Raw genomic sequence first — 20,326 nt, forward strand, 5'->3', positions numbered from 1 at the left:
GGACATAAAAGTGCAAAAGAAAGAAACGGGAGCACTTTCTTATACCATGCACAAAAATAAATTCAAAATGAATAAAAGATCTAAATGTGAGACCCTAAGCCAAAAAATTTAGAAGAGAACACAGGTAGTAACCTCTTTGACATCAAACATAGAAACTTTTTTTCTAGATATGTCTCCTGTGGCAAAGGAAATAAAAGCAAAATTAAACTACTGTGACTACATCAAGATAAAAAGCTTCTGCACAGTGAAGGAAAGAATCAACAAAACAAAAAGGCAACCTATGGAAAAGGAAATGATATTTGTAAATGACATATTGATAAAGCATTAGTATCCAAAATATATAAAGGACTTACAAAACTTAACACCCAAAGCAAAAATGATCCAATTAAAAATGTGCAAAAGATGTGAACAGACATTTTTCCAAAGAAGACCTACAGACGTCTAGAAGAAACATGAAAAGATGTTCATCATCACTTACCTTCAGGGAAATGAAAATCAAAACTACAATGATATATAATCTTACACCTGTCAAAATGGTTAAAATCAGCAACAAAAGAAACAGATGTTGGTGAGAATACAGAGCAAAAGGGGCACTTGTACACTGTCAGGAGTGCAAATTAGTGCAGCCACTGTGGAAAACAGTATGGAGGTTCCTCAAAAAGTTAAAAATAGAACTACCTATGATCCAGCAATCACACTAACGGGTATTTATACAAAGAATACAAGAGCACTAATTCAAAAGGATACATGCACCCCTGTGTTTATAACAGCATTATTTATAATAGTCAAGATATGGAAACAGTCCAAGTGTCCATCAATTGATGAATGGATAAAGAAGAAGTGGCATATATATATATATATATATATATATACACACACAATAGAATATTACTCAGCTGTAAAAAAAAGAATGAACTCTTGTCATTTGCAAGCACATGGACGGACATAGAGAGTATAATGCTAAGTGACATAAGTCAGTCATAGAAAAATACCATATGATTTCACTCATGAAGAATTTAAGAAACGAAACAAATGAACAAAGACAAAACAAACAACAACAACAACAACAAAACAGACTCTTAAATATAGAGATGATACTTGTAGGCATGGGGAGGTTATTGAGAGGATGGGCAAAATAGATGAAAGGGATTAAAGAGTACACTTACCATAATGAGCATTGAGTAATGTAGAGAATTGTTGAATCAGTATATTGTGCACCTGAAACTAATATGACACTGTATATTAATTATACTGGAATTTAAAAATAAAAAGTAATTGGAGATTATTAAAAGTAGTTGAATCTATAAAGGGGGCTGTAAAATCATAATGTTACTGGGACAAACAAAAAACTCAATCTAAAGTAATCAAAATAATAATTGAATATATAAAACAACAATTATAATAGGATATACTAATGCTGTCATTAATTTTTATAAATGGCCAGGTACCATTGATATATGAATATTAAAATTTTTAAAAGACATTTAGCATGTAAATACACATATTTATATATAAATACATATGTTTATATAAGTATGTAGATATATGATTTATACGATATTTACCTCTATAACTGGGAAAAATTAATCAAAAATTATTCTGAGTAAGCAAGTGTGAATATAGGCACTGAACAAACACTGAGAAAGAATGGTTAATACTAATCACACAGAGTATTTCAATGACATTGTATTAGTTTGGAAGGGCTGAAGAACCACATACTCAGTGGCTTTAACAACAGAAATTTACTGTCTCACACTTTTGGAGGCTAGAAGTAAGACATCAAGGTGTCCGCAGCGGGGGTCCTTCCTGAGGGCTATGGGGAAAAATCTGTTTCATGGCTTTCTACCAGCTTCTAGTGGTTTGCTGGCAATCTTTGACACTTCTTTGCCTATAGAATTATCCCAATCTCTGTCTTTACCTGGCAATCTTTCTATGTGCATTTCTCTGCCTAAATTTGCCTTTTTGATAAGAACATCAGTCATATTGGATTAAAGCCCACCGTAATGACTTCATCTTAAGCAATTACACCTTCAGCAACCTTATTTCCAAACAAGGTCACATTTTGAGGTACTGGATATTAGAACTTTAACATATGAGTTTGAAGAGGAACATAATTCAACCCAGACATTCAACACCATAATACATGCAAAAGGAATAAAATGTGAATAAACTGAATGCTGAATATAATTAAATGCTGATATATCAAAACAATGAAGTTGCCTGAAACAATTAAAATTGGAAACATGATGGCTTCACAAAATGAAATCATTCATGTATTTAAAAAAATTATTTTTCATTATTGTGAAAGTTGCATACATTTGATAAATGATTGAAAGGATATATTAAGGAAAAACATAGAGTGCCAAGGCAAAGAGTTAGGGGTGAATTAAGATTCATTTCATAATATTTTTAATTGTAATGTAAATATGGAATAGGGAATGATTATGGTGAACCGTGGAACATTTTTTTCCCTGGGAGTAACCTCGGTAAGCCATTCCTGATGATAACTAAATCAAAAGCAGTCATTGAGGAACAAGGGGAATAGACTTCCAACAGCAGGAACACAAATTGAGTTCATTCAATATTTGAAAAGAATGTGTTATTCTCTTGAAAACTACCTACATACATAAAAACTCCATACAACAGGCAGTAGCTAATGTGCACAGGGGAAAAACTCTACCTGCCACCGAGCAGTTGAGTGAACATTTCAGTTTGGAAGTGATGTGCAAAGTCTGTTCCTGCCAGCTTTAGGAAGGTTAATAAGCAGTGGTTTTAAGAGTGTGCATAATGATTCTACTATTTCAACACCTAACTCTAAGAGCGAGTGAACTCAGGGTGACAACAGGTATTGTAACTGTGGTTTAGGAACAGAGATCACATGAATAAATACTATCCAAGATTTCTGCCCATAAGATGGATGTATGTACTTAAAAATATTGTTTGTATATCCTCCTGCCTGAAATACACAAATTGTGCAGTGCTAGAAATGATCTTTCCACCAACTAACCAATCAAGGTCATTGCCATTGTTATAAATACTTCTGGTGGGTATTTGTGAGTAACTTGGCACTTTTGCATTATCCACAGAGAGAAAATGTACGCAGCTTTGCATGTGTACATAGGTTTTAAACATTTTTTTTTATTTTGAAATAATTATATGTACACAGAAATATTTACAAAGAGTTCCCATATATCCTTTAAAAGCAAGAAATTAGCATCATCATATTACCATTGACTAAACTGAAGACTTTACTTGGATTTTGCTATTTTTTTCCAATCAGGTATTTTTATTGTTCCAGAATTCAATCCTGAATAGCACATTGCATTTGGTATACATAATTTTAAAATAAATATAGTGCACCACTTTAAGAAGTTATTTACAGCACAATCATTATTGATTTACTCCTAACATTAATAAATTATTTTTAAAATATATGCTATTCTTGTTGTTGTTATTGTTACTGGTATTTCCATTTTCTGCAAAGAATAAAAAAATAAAATGGCAAAATTACCCCAAATAAGTGATTTTTTTTCCATAAGCCATTCTGTTTTCCTTTGTTGGATAAATATGTTTTTTCACAGATTATGTAAATTATGATTGTAAGGAAAAGTCTCACAAGCCTATGAAATACCAAATTTCTAGAAGGAAAATCTTTAGCGATGTCCAAATAAACCTTGTATTTTCAGTAAGGGCTAAATGTATCATTTGTCATACATACAGAACAGAATATACAAGTGCAGCGGCTTATAAAAATAGGGGTTAGTTTTTCTCCTCCCTTCTCTTTCCCAGAGAAATAAGCCTATAGTTACAGAACCTCTGGCATTGGGTAACAGTACTAGTGTTGCAGCCCGATTCCCTTGGCCATTCCTTCTCTTATGCTTCCTTTATACAGGGTAGCTGCTGAAGACCCCACCACGGTGACCGATCTCAATAAAGAATGAAAGAAGGAGAAGTTGGCTGATATGCAATGCTTACTTCAGGAGGTAAAAACTCTCCCAGCAGCTTTGAAATGACTTCCACTTCCATCTCATCAATGAGAATGTGTCGCATAGCAACCCTGCTTCACAAGGGAGACTAAAGGAGAGTGTTTTGGTTTTCTAACTCTCATGGTGTAGACTGGCAAAGAAAACCCTATCAGAAATGACTATTGGATTAGCCAGCCAAACCTCTTTTCCACAATAAAGAAATTGGTTAGTTGATTTTTAAGATGTGATATAGATTCTAAGATTACTAACATTCGGAGAAGTACAGTTGTCACATCCCAGGTCAAAGAGCTCCAAAATACCAACAGTTTAATAGCAGGAAATTCTATTTGACTTTCTTTTCCGGGGTTCCCTTTCCTTAAGGTATTTCCATGAATATCCATTTGTTCATTTACTAGACCAAATACTCCTTAAAATTAAACAGGTCTTACTAGATAAATTTACCTGCCCTATAGGAAACTGTAAAAGGCAGGATGAGATAGATATGATTCATATACGACCATATGTAAACTTGGCATTTGAAATTCAAATACCACTAGCCTTAACTTTCAGAATTGTTTGAAATAGATTGTTACAATTGACTGTTTTTAATGATTACTCCATTTTTCTCATAGTAGAAAATATCATCTAGACACTCTGAATAAATTCAATCTAACCTAGAATACTTTTACAATCAAAGTAATTATTTATATGAAATCGAGTCTAATAAAAAATACCATGTAGGCTTTAGTCCATGGGTTTCTGCACCGTACCTTACACACACTTAATGCAGTGTCTCAGTGTGCTAGGAAGCACCCAACAGCAGTGGAAGAGGAAGATGAGCCTGCGCAGCAATCAACGTGCATATTGATGATTATCAGGGTGTGCAGGCTGTCTCTATCTTATTGGGACTAATCCATTACGGAAGCACTAGCTTCCGTTCCATTTATTTAAATGTTTCTCTGAATGCATGAGAAAATACCCATTTTGTTGAGTTGCCCTTCTTGGGAATCTGTAGGCACACATCTGCCCCTGACGCCCACATTTCTGGCCTGAGAATTCTTCTGAGCGTCGGCTGTCTTTTGAGGGTTTGGTATTTTTTGAATTGGGACCGTAAGACTGCCACCGCACGTGGAAAACTTGGAGAGAGAAGAAAACTTAACAACTGTTTAGTTTGGATTATTTCACTTCATAAATGTATTCATCATTCACATATCAAATTCAACAAAATTTCTAAGCATTTAACAGAGGCCATACATATATTAAGAAGAAATGATCAACAAATTATTAGAAGACTGTGGTAAGCACGACAATGAATCCGTCTATAAGATATGGTAATAAACCAAGTATGATGGCAAAGGGATATGTACGAAAAACAACTGATTTCATTACCTTGGTATATGAATGACAGAAAATAACTCCATCTATTCACACACGGATATTGTGGAATATGGAATAAACAATCATTTGAAATTGGAAGAACTTATTGGGTTCTCTGAATAAAAATTAGAAGAGTCTAAGATAAGGTCCATCTTTTTATAATTCTTTTTTTAAGGTTATTTTTTTAATTTTTATTTATTTATTTTTTTAAATATGACATTTATTGTCAAATTGGTTTCCATACAACACCCAGTGCTCATTCCAACAGGTGCCTTCCTCAATGCCCATCACCCACCCTCCCCTCCCTCCCCACCCCCCATCAACCCAAGGTCCATCTTAATAGCATCTTTGCTCTCCAGGCTTAGGAACTATAAACCTCACCTATTAAACCAAACATCTTAGTGAAAAAAATGAGCATTCCCTTCAATCTCAGCTGGTATGTAAGATGTCTCTAACTTTGGCACTTGTTGAATTATTTAATTCAGTATATGGGGGAATATCCAAATGATTCCCACGGTGCCAAGATATCCAGAGAGCTCAGAAAGTAGTGGAAAGGTTTCGGGGCCCATTTGTAATTTTAAAAAATCTGCAACTTCCAAGATCTTAAGAAATGGTTTCGAAGAAAATAGATCTGCATTGAAAGCAAAGATTTTATTCTTAGGCTTATTCTTTCCATTTCTCCTAATAAAATCCCATCTGTTCCCATCTCTCAATGACATCTTTTTTTTTTATGGTGAAGGAAAAAGAATGGAGAAAATAGGAGTGAATTGGGTACTACTGGAGGGGCTTACCTAATATATAAATTTTTGCAAAACTACTCATTGAACTCATCCTGAGATATTGCATTGTGCCATTTTTTTTTTTAATGTCGGAGGATATATATTGGTCAAGATACTGTCCTAAACTTCTGTGTCTTTTGTGTTCTCTACATATCCCCTGGAACCCAACCCAATGGGCTACATCGAAGGAGTTATAAGAGAGTTCTGGTAGCCATATCATGAACAAGTACTTGGTTGATTTAATATAAGAGAAAATTAAACTTCTTTCTCAAGGATTCTAAAACAATATCAAAATCTGATATAAGGACTTATTGAACATCAACCATCTGTCTGACACTAAACTGGGAAATGCAGAAAACAGATATATTGAACATGACTCTTTAGAAGATTGGTTTCAAATTATACTGTGCATCAGATTTACCTGGGACTCATATTTGTAAGGGAGTCTTCCTTCTTCTAATATTTTACAATTCAGTAGATCTCAGCGACCAAGATTTGGCACTCAACTAGCTAACCCTGGTGAATTTGATGCTAACACTCCATACGCCATGCTTTGAAAATCACTGATCTAAAAGGGAGAAATAATATGCATATAAATAATGAAAATACAAGGTAAGCTAGAATGTAAAACTATAAAAGGAAAGTAATCTGATTAGTGGAGAAGAGGCAGGCTGTGGAGTCAGGAGACCTATATTTAAATCCTTACTGTCTCTTATTAACTGTAAGAACTTGGCGCTAATATTTAACTTCTCCAAATCTTAATTAATTCATCTAGAGAGTAGAGAGTGATAGTTTCTTTTAGGATTGTTATGAGAATATTGTGAAGAAATGTATATCAAGTGCCTAACAAATACAGAAGTTCTACTCTTTCTTTAAAAGTTCTCTTCCATCCTCTTCCTCATACAAATAAAGTAAGTAAAATGCTAGAGGTCAGAGATTGTGGATATCACATTTTTAAAGGGTTCTTCAAATACCCTAGTAATCCTGAAGACAGAGGCCAAGTAATCCTGAAGACAGAGAGAATCCAATAGCCATGTACTTATAGTGGAAGCTAACCAACCTGGACTAATTATTAATGCATTTAACTTGGTAACATATTTTAAGAATCTCAAACAGAAATTGACAGTTAAAGAGACAGAAAGATAATTGACAAGGATAGGTTGAAACACACAATCCCATCTTTATACTAATCTGGCAAATCACAATCTTATAGGAATTGTAATAAGTGGAGAATTCGATGATAAGCTGCAGAGAGTGCAATGTATGTCAGGGCCAACACAAGATTTCAGAAAACAAAATGGCACCTCTGGAAATAGGGATAAGTGCAAGTAAAACTAGATCAATGTGTTGTGACTCAAATCAATTTGTAATTTGTTAAACTATCTAAATATTTTATCCCTTGAGGTGGGAAAGGAGAGAGGAGCATAGCCGAATTTCACAGCTGTCTTTTCTGAAGTGAATTTTGCACATGTAAGGTTAAGGAGGGTAGGTCCAAGCAGCTGGTCAAGTGGGATGCAATGGATTTAATTATCTACATTCAAAGCCTCAAAGGGCATTTACATTTCTTTTAACAATTTTAGTACCACAGATTTTATAAAACCCAGCATCCAAATCAAAGCAAAGGCGTGAAAGCAAAAGACCCAATTCAGCTTTAGAGTGACTGAACGGATATACTATGAAAAGCCTGCCACAACCAGCCACCTACTTACAAACATGGAGAAATTAAAGACGTAATCACCAAAAAGTTTGAAACAGAGTCTGCTGAGGAGGGAAAATGGATCCTTCATCCAGGCCAAATTCTGGGAAAGTAAAGACTATGAATGGGATTTCAGTCACCACTAGATAGACTTCAATGAAAATGGGAAACCTTCAGCTAATGTATTTAATTTGATTTGATTTGATTTGATTTGATTTGAGAGAGAGAGCACGCACGTGTGCACACATGCAGGGAAGGGACAGAGGGAGACAGAGAAAGAAAATGTTAAGCAGGCTCCACACCCAGCTCAAAGCCCCATGAAATCAAGAGCCGGACACTCAACTGATGCACCCAGGTACCCCCATAGCTAATGTATTTACAAAATTACTTGAATTGAGTCCAGAAACATCTACAGGTGACTACACTGTTTAAACTTCTGCTACTTGTGTTATGAATTTGAAGGTGATATCTTAGTAAATCAGCAGATTTGTGAGCATTCCCTGTGGACTTACTAACTACATTTCAAGCAATCAAGCACGCTAACACAATGGATGCAGTTGAATGTGCTTGAAACAGAAAAGTCATGAAGACATGACTGAAGAAACCAGCACGCATTCTAAACTATGAGATTTAAACTTCTTTTGAAATAGTTCCAACATGGTAGAGCCATTCTTGTACATACCTTGATTCCAGACGTGAAAACCACCCATGAATCTCAAAGTGCTAGAAATTGTACTACTTACAGGTTTGGGGTCTGACTGATTCAAATAAAACCCTCTACAGCTGTCCTTCCTATAACTCTAGAAATTTGGAGGAAATGTTGTATCTCTGTAACTCACATAGAGACTTATGTTCTTATTTTTTTTTTCAACGTTTATTTATTTTTGGGAGAGAGACAGAGCATGAACGGGGGAGGGGCAGAGAGAGAGAGGGAGACACAGAATCGGAAACAGGCTCCAGGCTCTGAGCCATCAGCCCAGAGCCCGACGCGGGGCTCGAACTCCCAGACCGCGAGATCGTGACCTGGCTGAAGTCGGACGCTTAACCGACTGCGCCACCCAGGCGCCCCAAGAGACTTATGTTCTAAGGCCAGACATAATGAGCTACTTTGAGCTTTATGCTGGATAATTACACGACATATTACTGAGATAAAGGAGACTGCCATTCTGGCACTGTGTTAGAAGATAGATTAATCTTACTTTGGACCAGTTTTTCTTTGTTAAAAATGAGACACGTTGTTGGCGACGATGTCATGGTGGAAGACTAAAACTTTTTGGACTTTAGAAGATCTCAAGTCTGCAGCAAAACTGGCAAAAATGAATATCCTGTCTAAGGTTCAGCGACAGTTAAGTCTTAATTACTGGGGAAGAATGGCTTTTAGAAGTGTTTGTCTCAATCGACCCATTAGGATTAATATAGTAGAGATGGGTTTATGATCACAATATATGTTGTTTCACAGCAGTTAAGTAATATTTGCATTTAAACATCAGAGCTTTTAAAATAGGAACAACTTGACAAGTACTTATGATGGAATTTTTAGACCATTAAGGTAAAAAATAACTAAAAACAAGAAAAGAACACATTAACTGCCCTTCACCACACATAATTAAAGGGAGGAGAAAGACTTGTAAAGATCATCATCTCTTAGTACAGCATGGCTCTCTTATTTAGGATTCAGTTACCGAAACAATTGTTGCTGTTGTTTAGAGAAATGTTGACAGAACAAAGCTCAGTTGGAGACAAAGTGATTGAGACCTTAGCTAAAGAATGCTTATTATCTCAAACATTATTTGAAAATGGGAATTAACCAAGCTAGACCAGGAACAAAAGCAAAACAAGACCAAAAAAAAAGAAAAAAAAAAACCTACATTTACCTACAGTTTTGATTTTGGCTACAGAGTATAATGTGTGAAGAATTTAGTTCAGGAAGTTTAGAGGTCTTTCATTAATAATATTCCATTTAAATCACTTATAGTAATGTTTAAAAAGACACACCAGGGGCGCCTGGGTGGCGCAGTCGGTTAAGCGTCCGACTTCAGCCAGGTCACGATCTCGCGGTCCGTGAGTTCGAGCCCCGCTTCAGGCTCTGGGCTGATGGCTCAGAGCCTGGAGCCTGTTTCCGATTCTGTCTCCCTCTCTCTCTGCCCCTCCCCCGTTCATGCTCTGTCTCTCTCTGTCCCAAAAATAAGTAAACGTTGAAAAAAAAAATTAAAAAAAAAAAAAAAAAGACACACCATGTTATCTAAACTTTGAAATCTAAGACAGAATGTGAATTTCCTGATCCCACTGACACTGCCCTCTGAATCGGTCTATGCACTATGCACTATGCATTACATCTCACTGCCTCTGAATGGTATAAATCAAATACCAATATTTAATCTTGAAGATAAATGCTACACATTTTTCATATTCTTAATTGGTCTGATGCCTTTGCATTTAAAAACACTTGCAGAAAACATAAGAATGAATGTTACATTACAGAAGATGTTTTTCTTCCTTGTACTTAAATTTTCCAAATTTTCCCCAGTGAACATGTATTACTTTTATTATCTAATACACAACATAACATAACATAAAAAACAGTGCCATGCAGGTTTCCTGGAATATCATAGGTATACAGTAATTGGTTGCATTTGTGAGGGGTAAATTAGCTGATAATATTGTCCTGTAATATGAAGAGAAAGCAATCTCTATACTTATTTCTAATATACCTCTTTAGCACGTTTACCTGAGAACGATTTCTGTTTAGAATATTTTATATTTGCTCATCATCCTGACCCATCATTCAAGGTAGAGGGTATAAGACAATGCATTGCAGAAATTCTGTATATTCTACAGAATACTTCTCAAGCTATGCCCTACAGAACACCAATCTTGTAGCATCCTCTGGGGAAAAAAATCTGCAGTGAAATAAAATTTGTTGGAATTTATTTCTAACCTTTTGAGGAATCTTCTCTTCATTTTGAAGAAGTCTGACTTGATTTGTCTATAAAAGCCTCTGTGCAAATCTTTAATATTTCGGACTATATATTTCCCCCAGATATATTTGCCTGTAAGATCTTTCATGAGTGGTAAAAAAACTAATAACACACCACAGACTGGTATTCTGAGACACACACTTTACAAATACAAAGAAGGGTTACAAAAGGGAAATAAACCTTCTTGGATATTTTATCAAAGGCAGTAAAAATCTTTTTATTTCATCTGTGTACAAATTAACTGGAGGAATGTACAATACCTGTCTTTTCAAAGTGTTAAATATCCGAGCTATACTTAATATCCTGTCAAGTTTAATGTGAAGTAAGCAAATGATTGCATCAACCACCTAGGACTTATTCTCCATCATATTTGTCAAAGCAGTTGATCAGCATTATGGGTGTAAGAAGTTGGTGATGGGACCATTGTAAATTTAAAAATTAGCTGTTCCTGGGGTGCCTGCGTGGCTCAGTCGGTTGATCATCTGACTTCGGCTCACGTCGTGATCTAGCGGTTTGTGAGTTCAAGCCCCGCTTCGGGCTCTGTGCTGACTGCTCTGAGCCTGGAGTCTGCTTTGGATTCTGTGTCTCCCCCCCTCTCTGCTCCTCCCATGCTCATGTTCTCTCTCTCTCTCTCTCTGTCTCTCAATAATAAATAAACGTTAATTTTTTTTTAATTAGCTGTGCTTCTAAATTACTGAATAGAGTTCAGTGCTGAGCACAATAATAGTGAAAATGCAGATATGAATAAATGGCACAGGCCAAGTAATTTCATACCTAATCACTACAACTAAAAGTTTACAATCGTTACTGGTAATCTTTGCATTAAGAGATCAAATTGGTGTTTGAGGTAAACATTTTCATTTTGTTCTAAATACTCCTGTGTTAGGACTGGTAGGTGCCAGACTTAGCAAAGGATTTGCCTTGATCAATACTACTGGAGCAAGGGAAAGATTGGTCCAGTGATTAATTTCATGTTGTACTCATGGGAACAAAACAGCTGAGTGTTTGTCTCTATAAGCCCTTTTCCCAGATGTAATTACAAATGGAATTGATCAACTCATGTGTTTCCACTGAGGCAGAAGTGGGCATATGAGAATTGCTAGGGTGTGTAATAACTTCGTACAGATCATCGGTCCTCGGGGCTACAGGGAATTGGATATTAGAATCTTATTTTAAAACACTTTTTATTCTTCAAGTTCCTTCCTTCTTGTCAAGGTTAAATAACTTTCTCTTCTGGCATCTTTGCAGAGCCTTGCGAAGGAAAGCTAAGAACTGGACGCTTACCAGTAGCACGGCAGAGTTCGAAGAATGGGCTTAGGAGACAGACAGACTTCACTGAAGATATTTAAGTTGCTACAAACTCCCCTTCTTGGAGCCTCGACTGCCTCATCTTTATAATGTGGACAATGATACGTAGCTTGCAGAGCCATTATAAGGATTATACAAGATCAACTTTGTAAAGCAACCAGACATTTCCAGAGAAGTGGTAAGCAATTCATAAAAGCCATTCTTTACATTTTAGATATTATTTTTTGCTGTGCAACTTATATACCACATAATGATAAAATTTTTATTTCATATATACGCCTTATTAAGCAGTAAGCCTATTAAGCAGGAGAAATATCTGTCCCAGGCATCAACTTGTTAAGCTGGGCTTGCATGCCAAATTAATACGGGGAATGTCAATGAACTGGATTAAAATATATCCATGATCTCTCCAGTCTCCTAATAACTATATCCATACCCACATAATTATAGATACTGAAATCACACACATCAGCCTTCACTCAGGAACATGACCAAATGTAGATACAAAATAAAGAGCTAGAATCTAAATATTTTGGCTAACTAAATTAGCCAAATTACTTCCTTACATTTTAGAAAAGTGAAAGAGATCCAACCCTCTTGGGTAACTCATCTTTATTTTTGAAAAATTAAACTTAGGTTGTTTGTGCTTCCAATATATACTTACTACATTTAGTAATACCTTGCCCGGGTCTGATTCATATAATACTACTGCATCTGAAGAGTTTCCTAAAATATTTGTATATGTGTGTGTGCCTATTATATATCTTTCCCAAGTTTGGGAGACTAGCATACCCTCTCTAATGAGAGCCAGAGCTAGTATGGCAGATTGTGCTGTAAATTTTCTGCCAAGAGGCTTTAATGCACTATTCTACAAACATCATCAGTCAATGAGCAGTTCATCACACCTTTCTGATGGGAGCGTGTTCTGCAATGTGTGTTTTTATGCCACAGCGGCCTTCCTTTCTGCCATTTATTTTGTGCTGGCCAACAGTTTTGATTTCTAATAGCTGATGAAATGTGTACGGATGAGAAGCTATACGTCCCACAAAAAGCCATAATTCTGGGTGTTAAAATTCAAGTTGTATAAAATCTCATAGTGTCTGCAGGAGAAGGATGGAATATGTGAAAAATTAGTAGGCAATTAGGTAGCAGGCAGAAACACTCTGACATTCTAAAGGGCATAATATACCTCATTGAATCCTAATGTGGAATGAACGGACAAGCATAGAAAGAAGATGGGGGTGTGGCCTGTCATGGTTTCAAGGGATCTGAAGAAAATGGCAGAGACTGCCGACAGAGGAAAAGCATATCGTCAGTGGAGACTCTGCTACAAAGACCGTCCAAAGTTCAGTTAAAACATCTACTTAAGGTTCCATCTCTCTCCCTCTTGGCCTCTCTCTTTCTCTACTCTTCCCTCATTCTGTGCACACATCCATTTCATTCAGCTTTCCAAATATATACATATATGTGTGTGTATATATATGTATATATATATATATGTGTATATATATATATATATATGGTTATTATATAAGTATATTCTTACACATTTTACTTTGATATCACACAAAATCATGACGGGAAAAAATGACTTCTATTTTTATTTATCTCTTATTTTAAGGTTTGTCTTTATAAACAAAATGATATAAAACTATGAATCCATCTTTATACTTTTTTTACCTTTTTTAATGTTTATTTATTTATTTTTTAGAGAGACAGAGAGACAGAGCACGAGCTAGGAAGGGGCAGAGAGAGAGGGAGATACAGAATCTGAAGCAGGCTCCAGGCTCTGAGGTGTCAACACAGAATCCGATGTGAGGCTCGAACTCATGAACCATGAGATCATGACCTGAGTCGAAGTCGGACACTCAACCAACTGAGCCACCCAGGTGCCCCGATTTTTATATTCTTAATTGCCCTAGTAATTAATATCAGTGACATTTTTCTTCTAAATCTTACAAATAAGGAAATTGGACTTGATAAAAAAATTTACTAAAGATTTTTGACCCAAATCCTTATTTTATATGCATAACATGATTTGTCCTCAATAGTTTTAGTGCTCTATAGCTGTTTTGTTCTCTTTTTCAAATCAATTGTGTGTTTCTCTGCATTCTTGTACTTTGGGAACCATTTTTTTTATAAGGAAAGCTAATAGTAGTTGTATCAATTAGGCTTCCCTCAGTTGCCAGTGACAGAAACCATAACTGAAACAGCCTTATGATAAAAGGGAATTTATTCACATAACTGAAAAGCCTGAGAAAAGGCTGGCTTCAGGTGTGATTTATGCTAGGAGGTCAAGTGACTTCCCCTGAACTTGGTGTCTGTCCTCGCAATCTCTTGTCTCGGTGACCATTCGGATGTCTTCCCTCTCTGGGAAGTAGCAAGATGGCTTCAGCATCTTCAAATTTTACAACTTGATTTGTTCAATTATGTCCTAATTTCTTAGGTAAAGCCCCAGGGTTAACTCTGAATGGACTAACTGGAATGGCTGTAGCCAATTATTGTGTCCAGAAAGTTGGAATACATTCATCTTTTACAAAGTATGTCTTACCTTCATAGGTGAGAGTGGAATCAGTTCTACTCAAACAACAAACACTGAATCTACAATGGAGGAGGAAAGGGTAACGCAAAACTAAAACAGGAGACCTTTATGAAAGAAAGAAAAAAGAAAGAAAGAAAGAAAGAAAGAAAGAAAGAAAGAAAGAGAAAGAGTGCTGAAGTGTCCAAACAAAAAGTAAGTAATACTCTGCTTCAAGCCTCATTTTGCCAAAAATATTGCCAAAAGTAGCCATTCATTCTTCCTTTCCATCAGTCCCCTTGGATATTTCCCCATTAGTAATGCTCTTACTGGTGCTGGGGAAAGAATTTCCCTTCTGTTGGTAGAAGCTGCATCGCAAATGAAGATGAACCTGAAAACCAGGAAAAGGAACACCTCCCCTAAGGGGTCAGAACCCTCTGACCTGAGCCACTGAGTAGCAGTCTTTTGAGTTAACAAAAAATCTGCAAGACTTGTTCTGAAGTTTCAGATTAGATGCTAATGGCCTCTGCATGAATGGCTTTGTCTTTTCCTTAATGGATGAGGCTGTTCTAAAAGATTTATTGAATATAAGATGCTATTGATTATAAAACATACTATTATTTTATTGATCACTGGGACAAAGAAAAAAATCAGCCGATTAAACTATGACACAACATTGATAGTAAGATGGTTGCAACATGTGAGAGATGTTATAAAGGAAGAAAAATGTGCATTTTAGAATTTGTGCTATATAAAGTTGAATATAATTTACATTGGGCTACATGGTGTTACTGTTTAGGGCATACATTTTAGAATCAGACAGACCTGGGTTTTAGACCCAATGCTTCACATACAAGTTGCTTGCCTGAAACTACTTATCTTCAGTTTTCTTATATAAAAAAATAGGATATTTTAATGATATAGGGTTATAAAGACTTCAAATAGATAACCTATGGGAAGCCCATCGCTCGTAACTGTCACAGTAAACAATTCAATAATTCTAACTTTTATTGTAACTAATTTGAGAGACATATAAATGTTGTACATGCAAAAATAGAAAGATGTTGGGGCACCTGGGTGGCTCAGTCGGTTGAGTGTCCGACTTCGGCTCAGGTCATGATCTCACGGCCTGTAGGTTCAAGCCCTGTCGGGCTCTGTGCTGACAGCTCGGAGCCTGGAACTTGCTTCAGATTCTGTGTCTCCCTCTCTCTCTCTGCCCCTAATCCACTTGCATTCTGTCTCTGTCTCTCTCAAAAATAAATAAATATTTTAAAAAATTTAAAAAAAAACAGAAAGATGTTCAAATACATCTGGAACCACAACTTTGAAATGCTAGCTCTTATACCCACAGCACTTTCTTATAAGGAAAGTTCCATAAGCTATTGCTTATAAAATGGTCATTCTTCATCAGTCACTGCTCATACTGTTTCTTCTTCCTTAGCATTACCCTTCCTCCCTTACAATTATCTTTTCCAAAGAAGCCTTTTTCTTCCATGCTCTCTTCACATTTCATTTCTTCTTCATCCTCTTTCCTAAACTTCTTGCAGTGGTCATTGGGGGCTATTTACAAATATCTCATTTTCACCCGCTGCCTAGTTCATGGGATTATTGTACCTGCCTGCCTCTTTGACATTAGGGATTCCCAAATTTTTTTGCTTTGATTAGGGAAATGTGAGCAGAAGGCCAATTACTGGCAGCGCTGGAAGTAATGGCCAACAAGAAATTCTCCGATTTCCTTGCCTCGTTTTTTGTGGACACAGGTAGAGGCAGCACTGATGCCTGAGTGAATATCCCGAGCTGAGATTTCAATATGGAACAGAAATTAAGGATGGAGGAATCTAATTTTGCTGTGTGCATTCTTTGAAATTCCCTTTTTTTTATTTTCCTGACCATAGCAAAACGGAATTTGCGGCCCAGCAGACACCGTGGCACAATCTGGAAATATTTTAGGCTGTTGCCACTGGGGGCAAGGATGTTACCGATATGTAGTAGGCAGAGGCTACGGGCTATTGCTGAACAGTGTCAAAATGAAGAATCACCTGGCTCAAAATGTCAATTGTGCCAAAGCTCAAAACCCTTGTTTTATGTTATCTTAACTGATACGTTTGCCACTTAAAATTGACATTTTCTATTCAAATGAAACGATTTCTTTAAGAACAACTTCATTTATGCTATCTCAACTGATACATCTTTCACTTAAGACTAAAAGTTTCCCAAATTCCTCGATTAACACTTGTATTTCCTGGTGACTAATAAACGTTCATTGAAAGTTAGTATGTTCATTTCAGATATTCAGAATAAAATACTCCAAGTAATTTTAAAACCTTGCCTATCGGTGCTTTCAAGTAGCACAAACAACATATTTATTTAGGAAGTTCAGGATGGAAGAAATGTTAGAACCCCACAATAAAATCAAGTAAATATAGATGCTGAGCCAAAGACTCTTTTGCACTTTAGGGAGCCGGGAACGTAATTTACCAAACATTGGTCACGTACAGTTTACAGCCTTATAAAAATCAGAACTAAACTAAATTAAAGTAAATGCATTTAACAGTGCTATCGAGTGGCCTTCCTCCCTTTAATTTCTGTGAAATACTTTTCAGCTATCGGTAGAGTTCTGTCTGAAAGAGAACTAACGAGATTAGTTTAAATCTCTCCAGGCTTTGAGATACTTTGTTCTTTGAAATATCCATTTTGTCTTCAGAGATTAATGAAAAGGGAGTCATTTTTCCTGTTGCTATAATTTACCTACAATTTGAGGCGTTGCAAAATGGGTTTTCAGTTGAAGAAATTTCAACTGATCTTCAAAAGGGATTTTTAAGGGTAAGGATAAAATGGTCTAAGTTTCTAGCTTCTGAGTAACTGTGACAGCTGACAGACAGAGTCTCACTGCACCATGACGAAGCTGGGCAAGATGGTGAGCAGCTGCAAACACAAGCTTCACTTAGGACCACACAACCCTGGCTTAAGGTGTTTCATATTAGTTCATGAACATGTATGTTGGAAAATGTATGAATTTGAAACTGTGATTGGTGGGAAATTATAACAAATGCATAACAAATATATCATAGTTGTTTAACATACGCAATTGATTTACTTTTTAAACCTACACAATTTCGGGGGGCCTGCGTGGCTCAGTCAGTTGAGCGTCTCACTTGGACTGAGGTCATGATCTGATGGTTCATGAGTTGGAGCTCAAGCCCTGCTCTGGGCTCTGTCCGCTCTCTGTCTCCGTCTCTGTCTCTCTCTCTCTCCCTCTCTCTCTGCACCTCATGGGATTTTCCCTCTCCTACCCACCCTCCTCTCTCACTTACTCACGCTCTCTCCCTCTCAAGTTAATTAATTAATTAAAAAATAAATAAATCCACATAACTTTTTCTTTCACTTTTCCAATAAATTCTTCTTTTAATCACTTCAATTCCACATTGAAGATGTGTAGATCAATGCTGTCCAGTAGAAATACAAGCAAGAAACCAATACGAAACACGTACATAATTACACATTTTCTAGTGGACACATTTAAAAAAAAAAGTAAAATGGAACAGATAAAATTTATTTTGATAATAGATTTTATTTAAGGGTACATGTCTAAAATATTTTTCAATGTATTATCAATCCGAAAAAAAGTATTGAGAATTTTATATTCCGTTTTCATACTAAGTCTGAAATCCACTACGTTTGTTATGCCATAGAACATTTCAAAAGAAGTTGGAATGCATTTCAAGCGTTCAGTGTAGGCACATGTAACTAGTGACTACCATACTAGATAGTAGCAATCTAGAAAAATGATTAAAGGAATTTGCTCAATTTGGATAAAAGGAAGAAAACTGAGGGGCAAACACCAGTCTTCGAAACTAAGAAATTGTAACAAGTCGAGAAGAAACAAAATGTGTTGTATTGTTCCAAAGAACAGAAGGACCAGGTGATGGGTGTCACCTGGGCTTAAAAAGCGTTTTAGTCGCTAGTGCTAGGCCAACAACAGAACAGTTTGCACTTAAAGAGTGGGAGGAATTCAGGGGTGCCTGGGTGGCTCAGTCAGTTAAGCCTCTGACTTCGGCTCAGGTCATGATCTCACGGTTTGTGGGTTAGAGCCCCAGGTTGGGCTCTGTGCTGACAGCTCAGAGCCTGGAGCCTGCTTTGGATTCTGTGTCTCTTTGTCTGCCCCTCCCCTGCTCGCTCATGCACTCTCTCTGTCTCTCTCTCTCTCAAAAACAAACATAAACATCAAAAAAATTAAAAAAAAAAGAGTGGGAGGACTTCGCATTATTCTATTTCCCAGGAAGAAAAAATCGCTACCTAAATAGTTAAATAAAGGCTTAGCCCTGTCCATTGTGACTGTGTCACAACAAACGCACCACCGTAATAATACTTCACAAGTTTTTGCTAGAAACAGTGCTAAGTGTATCAAATCCAGTATCTCACTTAGTTCTTTCATCCGTTTTAGTAAATAACAACGTCCAGTGTACTCATTTTGTCACATGAGAAAACTGAGGTTTCAAGAGGTTAAGTTAATTGTCCAATGGCATATGGGTAGTGAGCGACAGAACCAACAGTCTTGGACCAAGTACCCTGAATCTTTAGCGCTCGCCAGTTGCCATCAGAATATTGATCCACCTACAGCAGCTGTCTTGTGCATCACCCCGCCTCCCAACCCCAGCACACACGGAAGGCAGTTTCAAGGACTTGGTGTACTTTTATATCATCTCCTTTATCTTGCCTCAAGGTGATTTCCAAAACAATCTACTCAATTTTATGAAACACTTCGCTCTCCTTTATTTTTCCCCCCGTTCTATCCTCTACTTCCTCTTTAATTTTCTCCCCAGGAGAAATGTAAGAAGTCCATAATTAAGAAGAGAGGAGACTATAGTTAGAGTTAGTGTAACTATAATTTGTGTTTGGGTTAGATTATAGTCAGGATATTTTCAAAGGAATTTGTCATCCACTTTAAACATATGTTATTTGGCTTTAAGATGAAGAAACGCTTTTATAATAAAAACAATTGACTTATTTGCCTTGAATGTCATTAGCATAACATTTTAAAATTTACCATCTGTTGTTTTTAATCCCCCTATTCAGACATTACGCATCAGGTGAGCCCACATTCATGAGGATATTAGTAACCTTGTTCTTGTCTTCATTATCATCCCTGTGGAGTGTTATAATTGCCTTTCTTTAATCTATCAGTTCAATCTGCCAGGTGCCGGCATCACCTCCAGAAGTTTGGGAACACATCATTCCTCTTAAAATCTTTCTTATAAACATCCATTCCTTCTTCTTTTTTTTTTCTTTTTTTTCTTTTTCTTTTTTTTTTTTTTTCATTTGGGAAACTTACCTTGTGAATTGTCTCCAAGATCGGCCAGTAGTCATGGGTGTTCCATCTGCCAGACCTCTGCTGCCTTCATCCTGTGAAAAATGCACAGCGAATGAAGGCATGGGCTCTGAATATGATTCTCTGCATCCTCAGAACAGAGAGTGGTAAGATTGAAAAACAGCAACCTCTTTGAGAAAAGGGGATGACTTGTTTTGAGATTATTCTCAAACCATTTGAGACAAATCATTTTGCTAGGATCACTCAAGCTATGGAAGTCGCATCCTCTTTATGTTTTCAGGACTTTAGCAATAGTATGGGGTTGGGTTTTTGTTTTACTTAAGCCCTTCGGCTTATTATTGAAGTGCTGACTAGAATTCGCAAAAAGAATTTTATG

The 20,326-nt window shown here is 36.5% G+C and overlaps 1 long non-coding RNA gene across 1 annotated transcript; it reads left to right on the forward strand.

The window, feature by feature from the left end:
- Positions 1–883: 883 nt before the first annotated feature.
- On the forward strand, positions 884–18,465 carry LOC115500114. Its single transcript, XR_003964399.1, has 3 exons — positions 884–977; positions 3,948–3,952; positions 18,454–18,465. It is a non-coding gene; the product is annotated as an uncharacterized LOC115500114 (long non-coding RNA).
- The last annotated feature ends 1,861 nt before the right edge of the window (positions 18,466–20,326 follow it).

The sequence above is a fragment of the Lynx canadensis genome, chromosome D4 (genome assembly GCF_007474595.2).
Source record: "Lynx canadensis isolate LIC74 chromosome D4, mLynCan4.pri.v2, whole genome shotgun sequence".
Classification (NCBI taxonomy): domain Eukaryota; kingdom Metazoa; phylum Chordata; class Mammalia; order Carnivora; family Felidae; genus Lynx; species Lynx canadensis.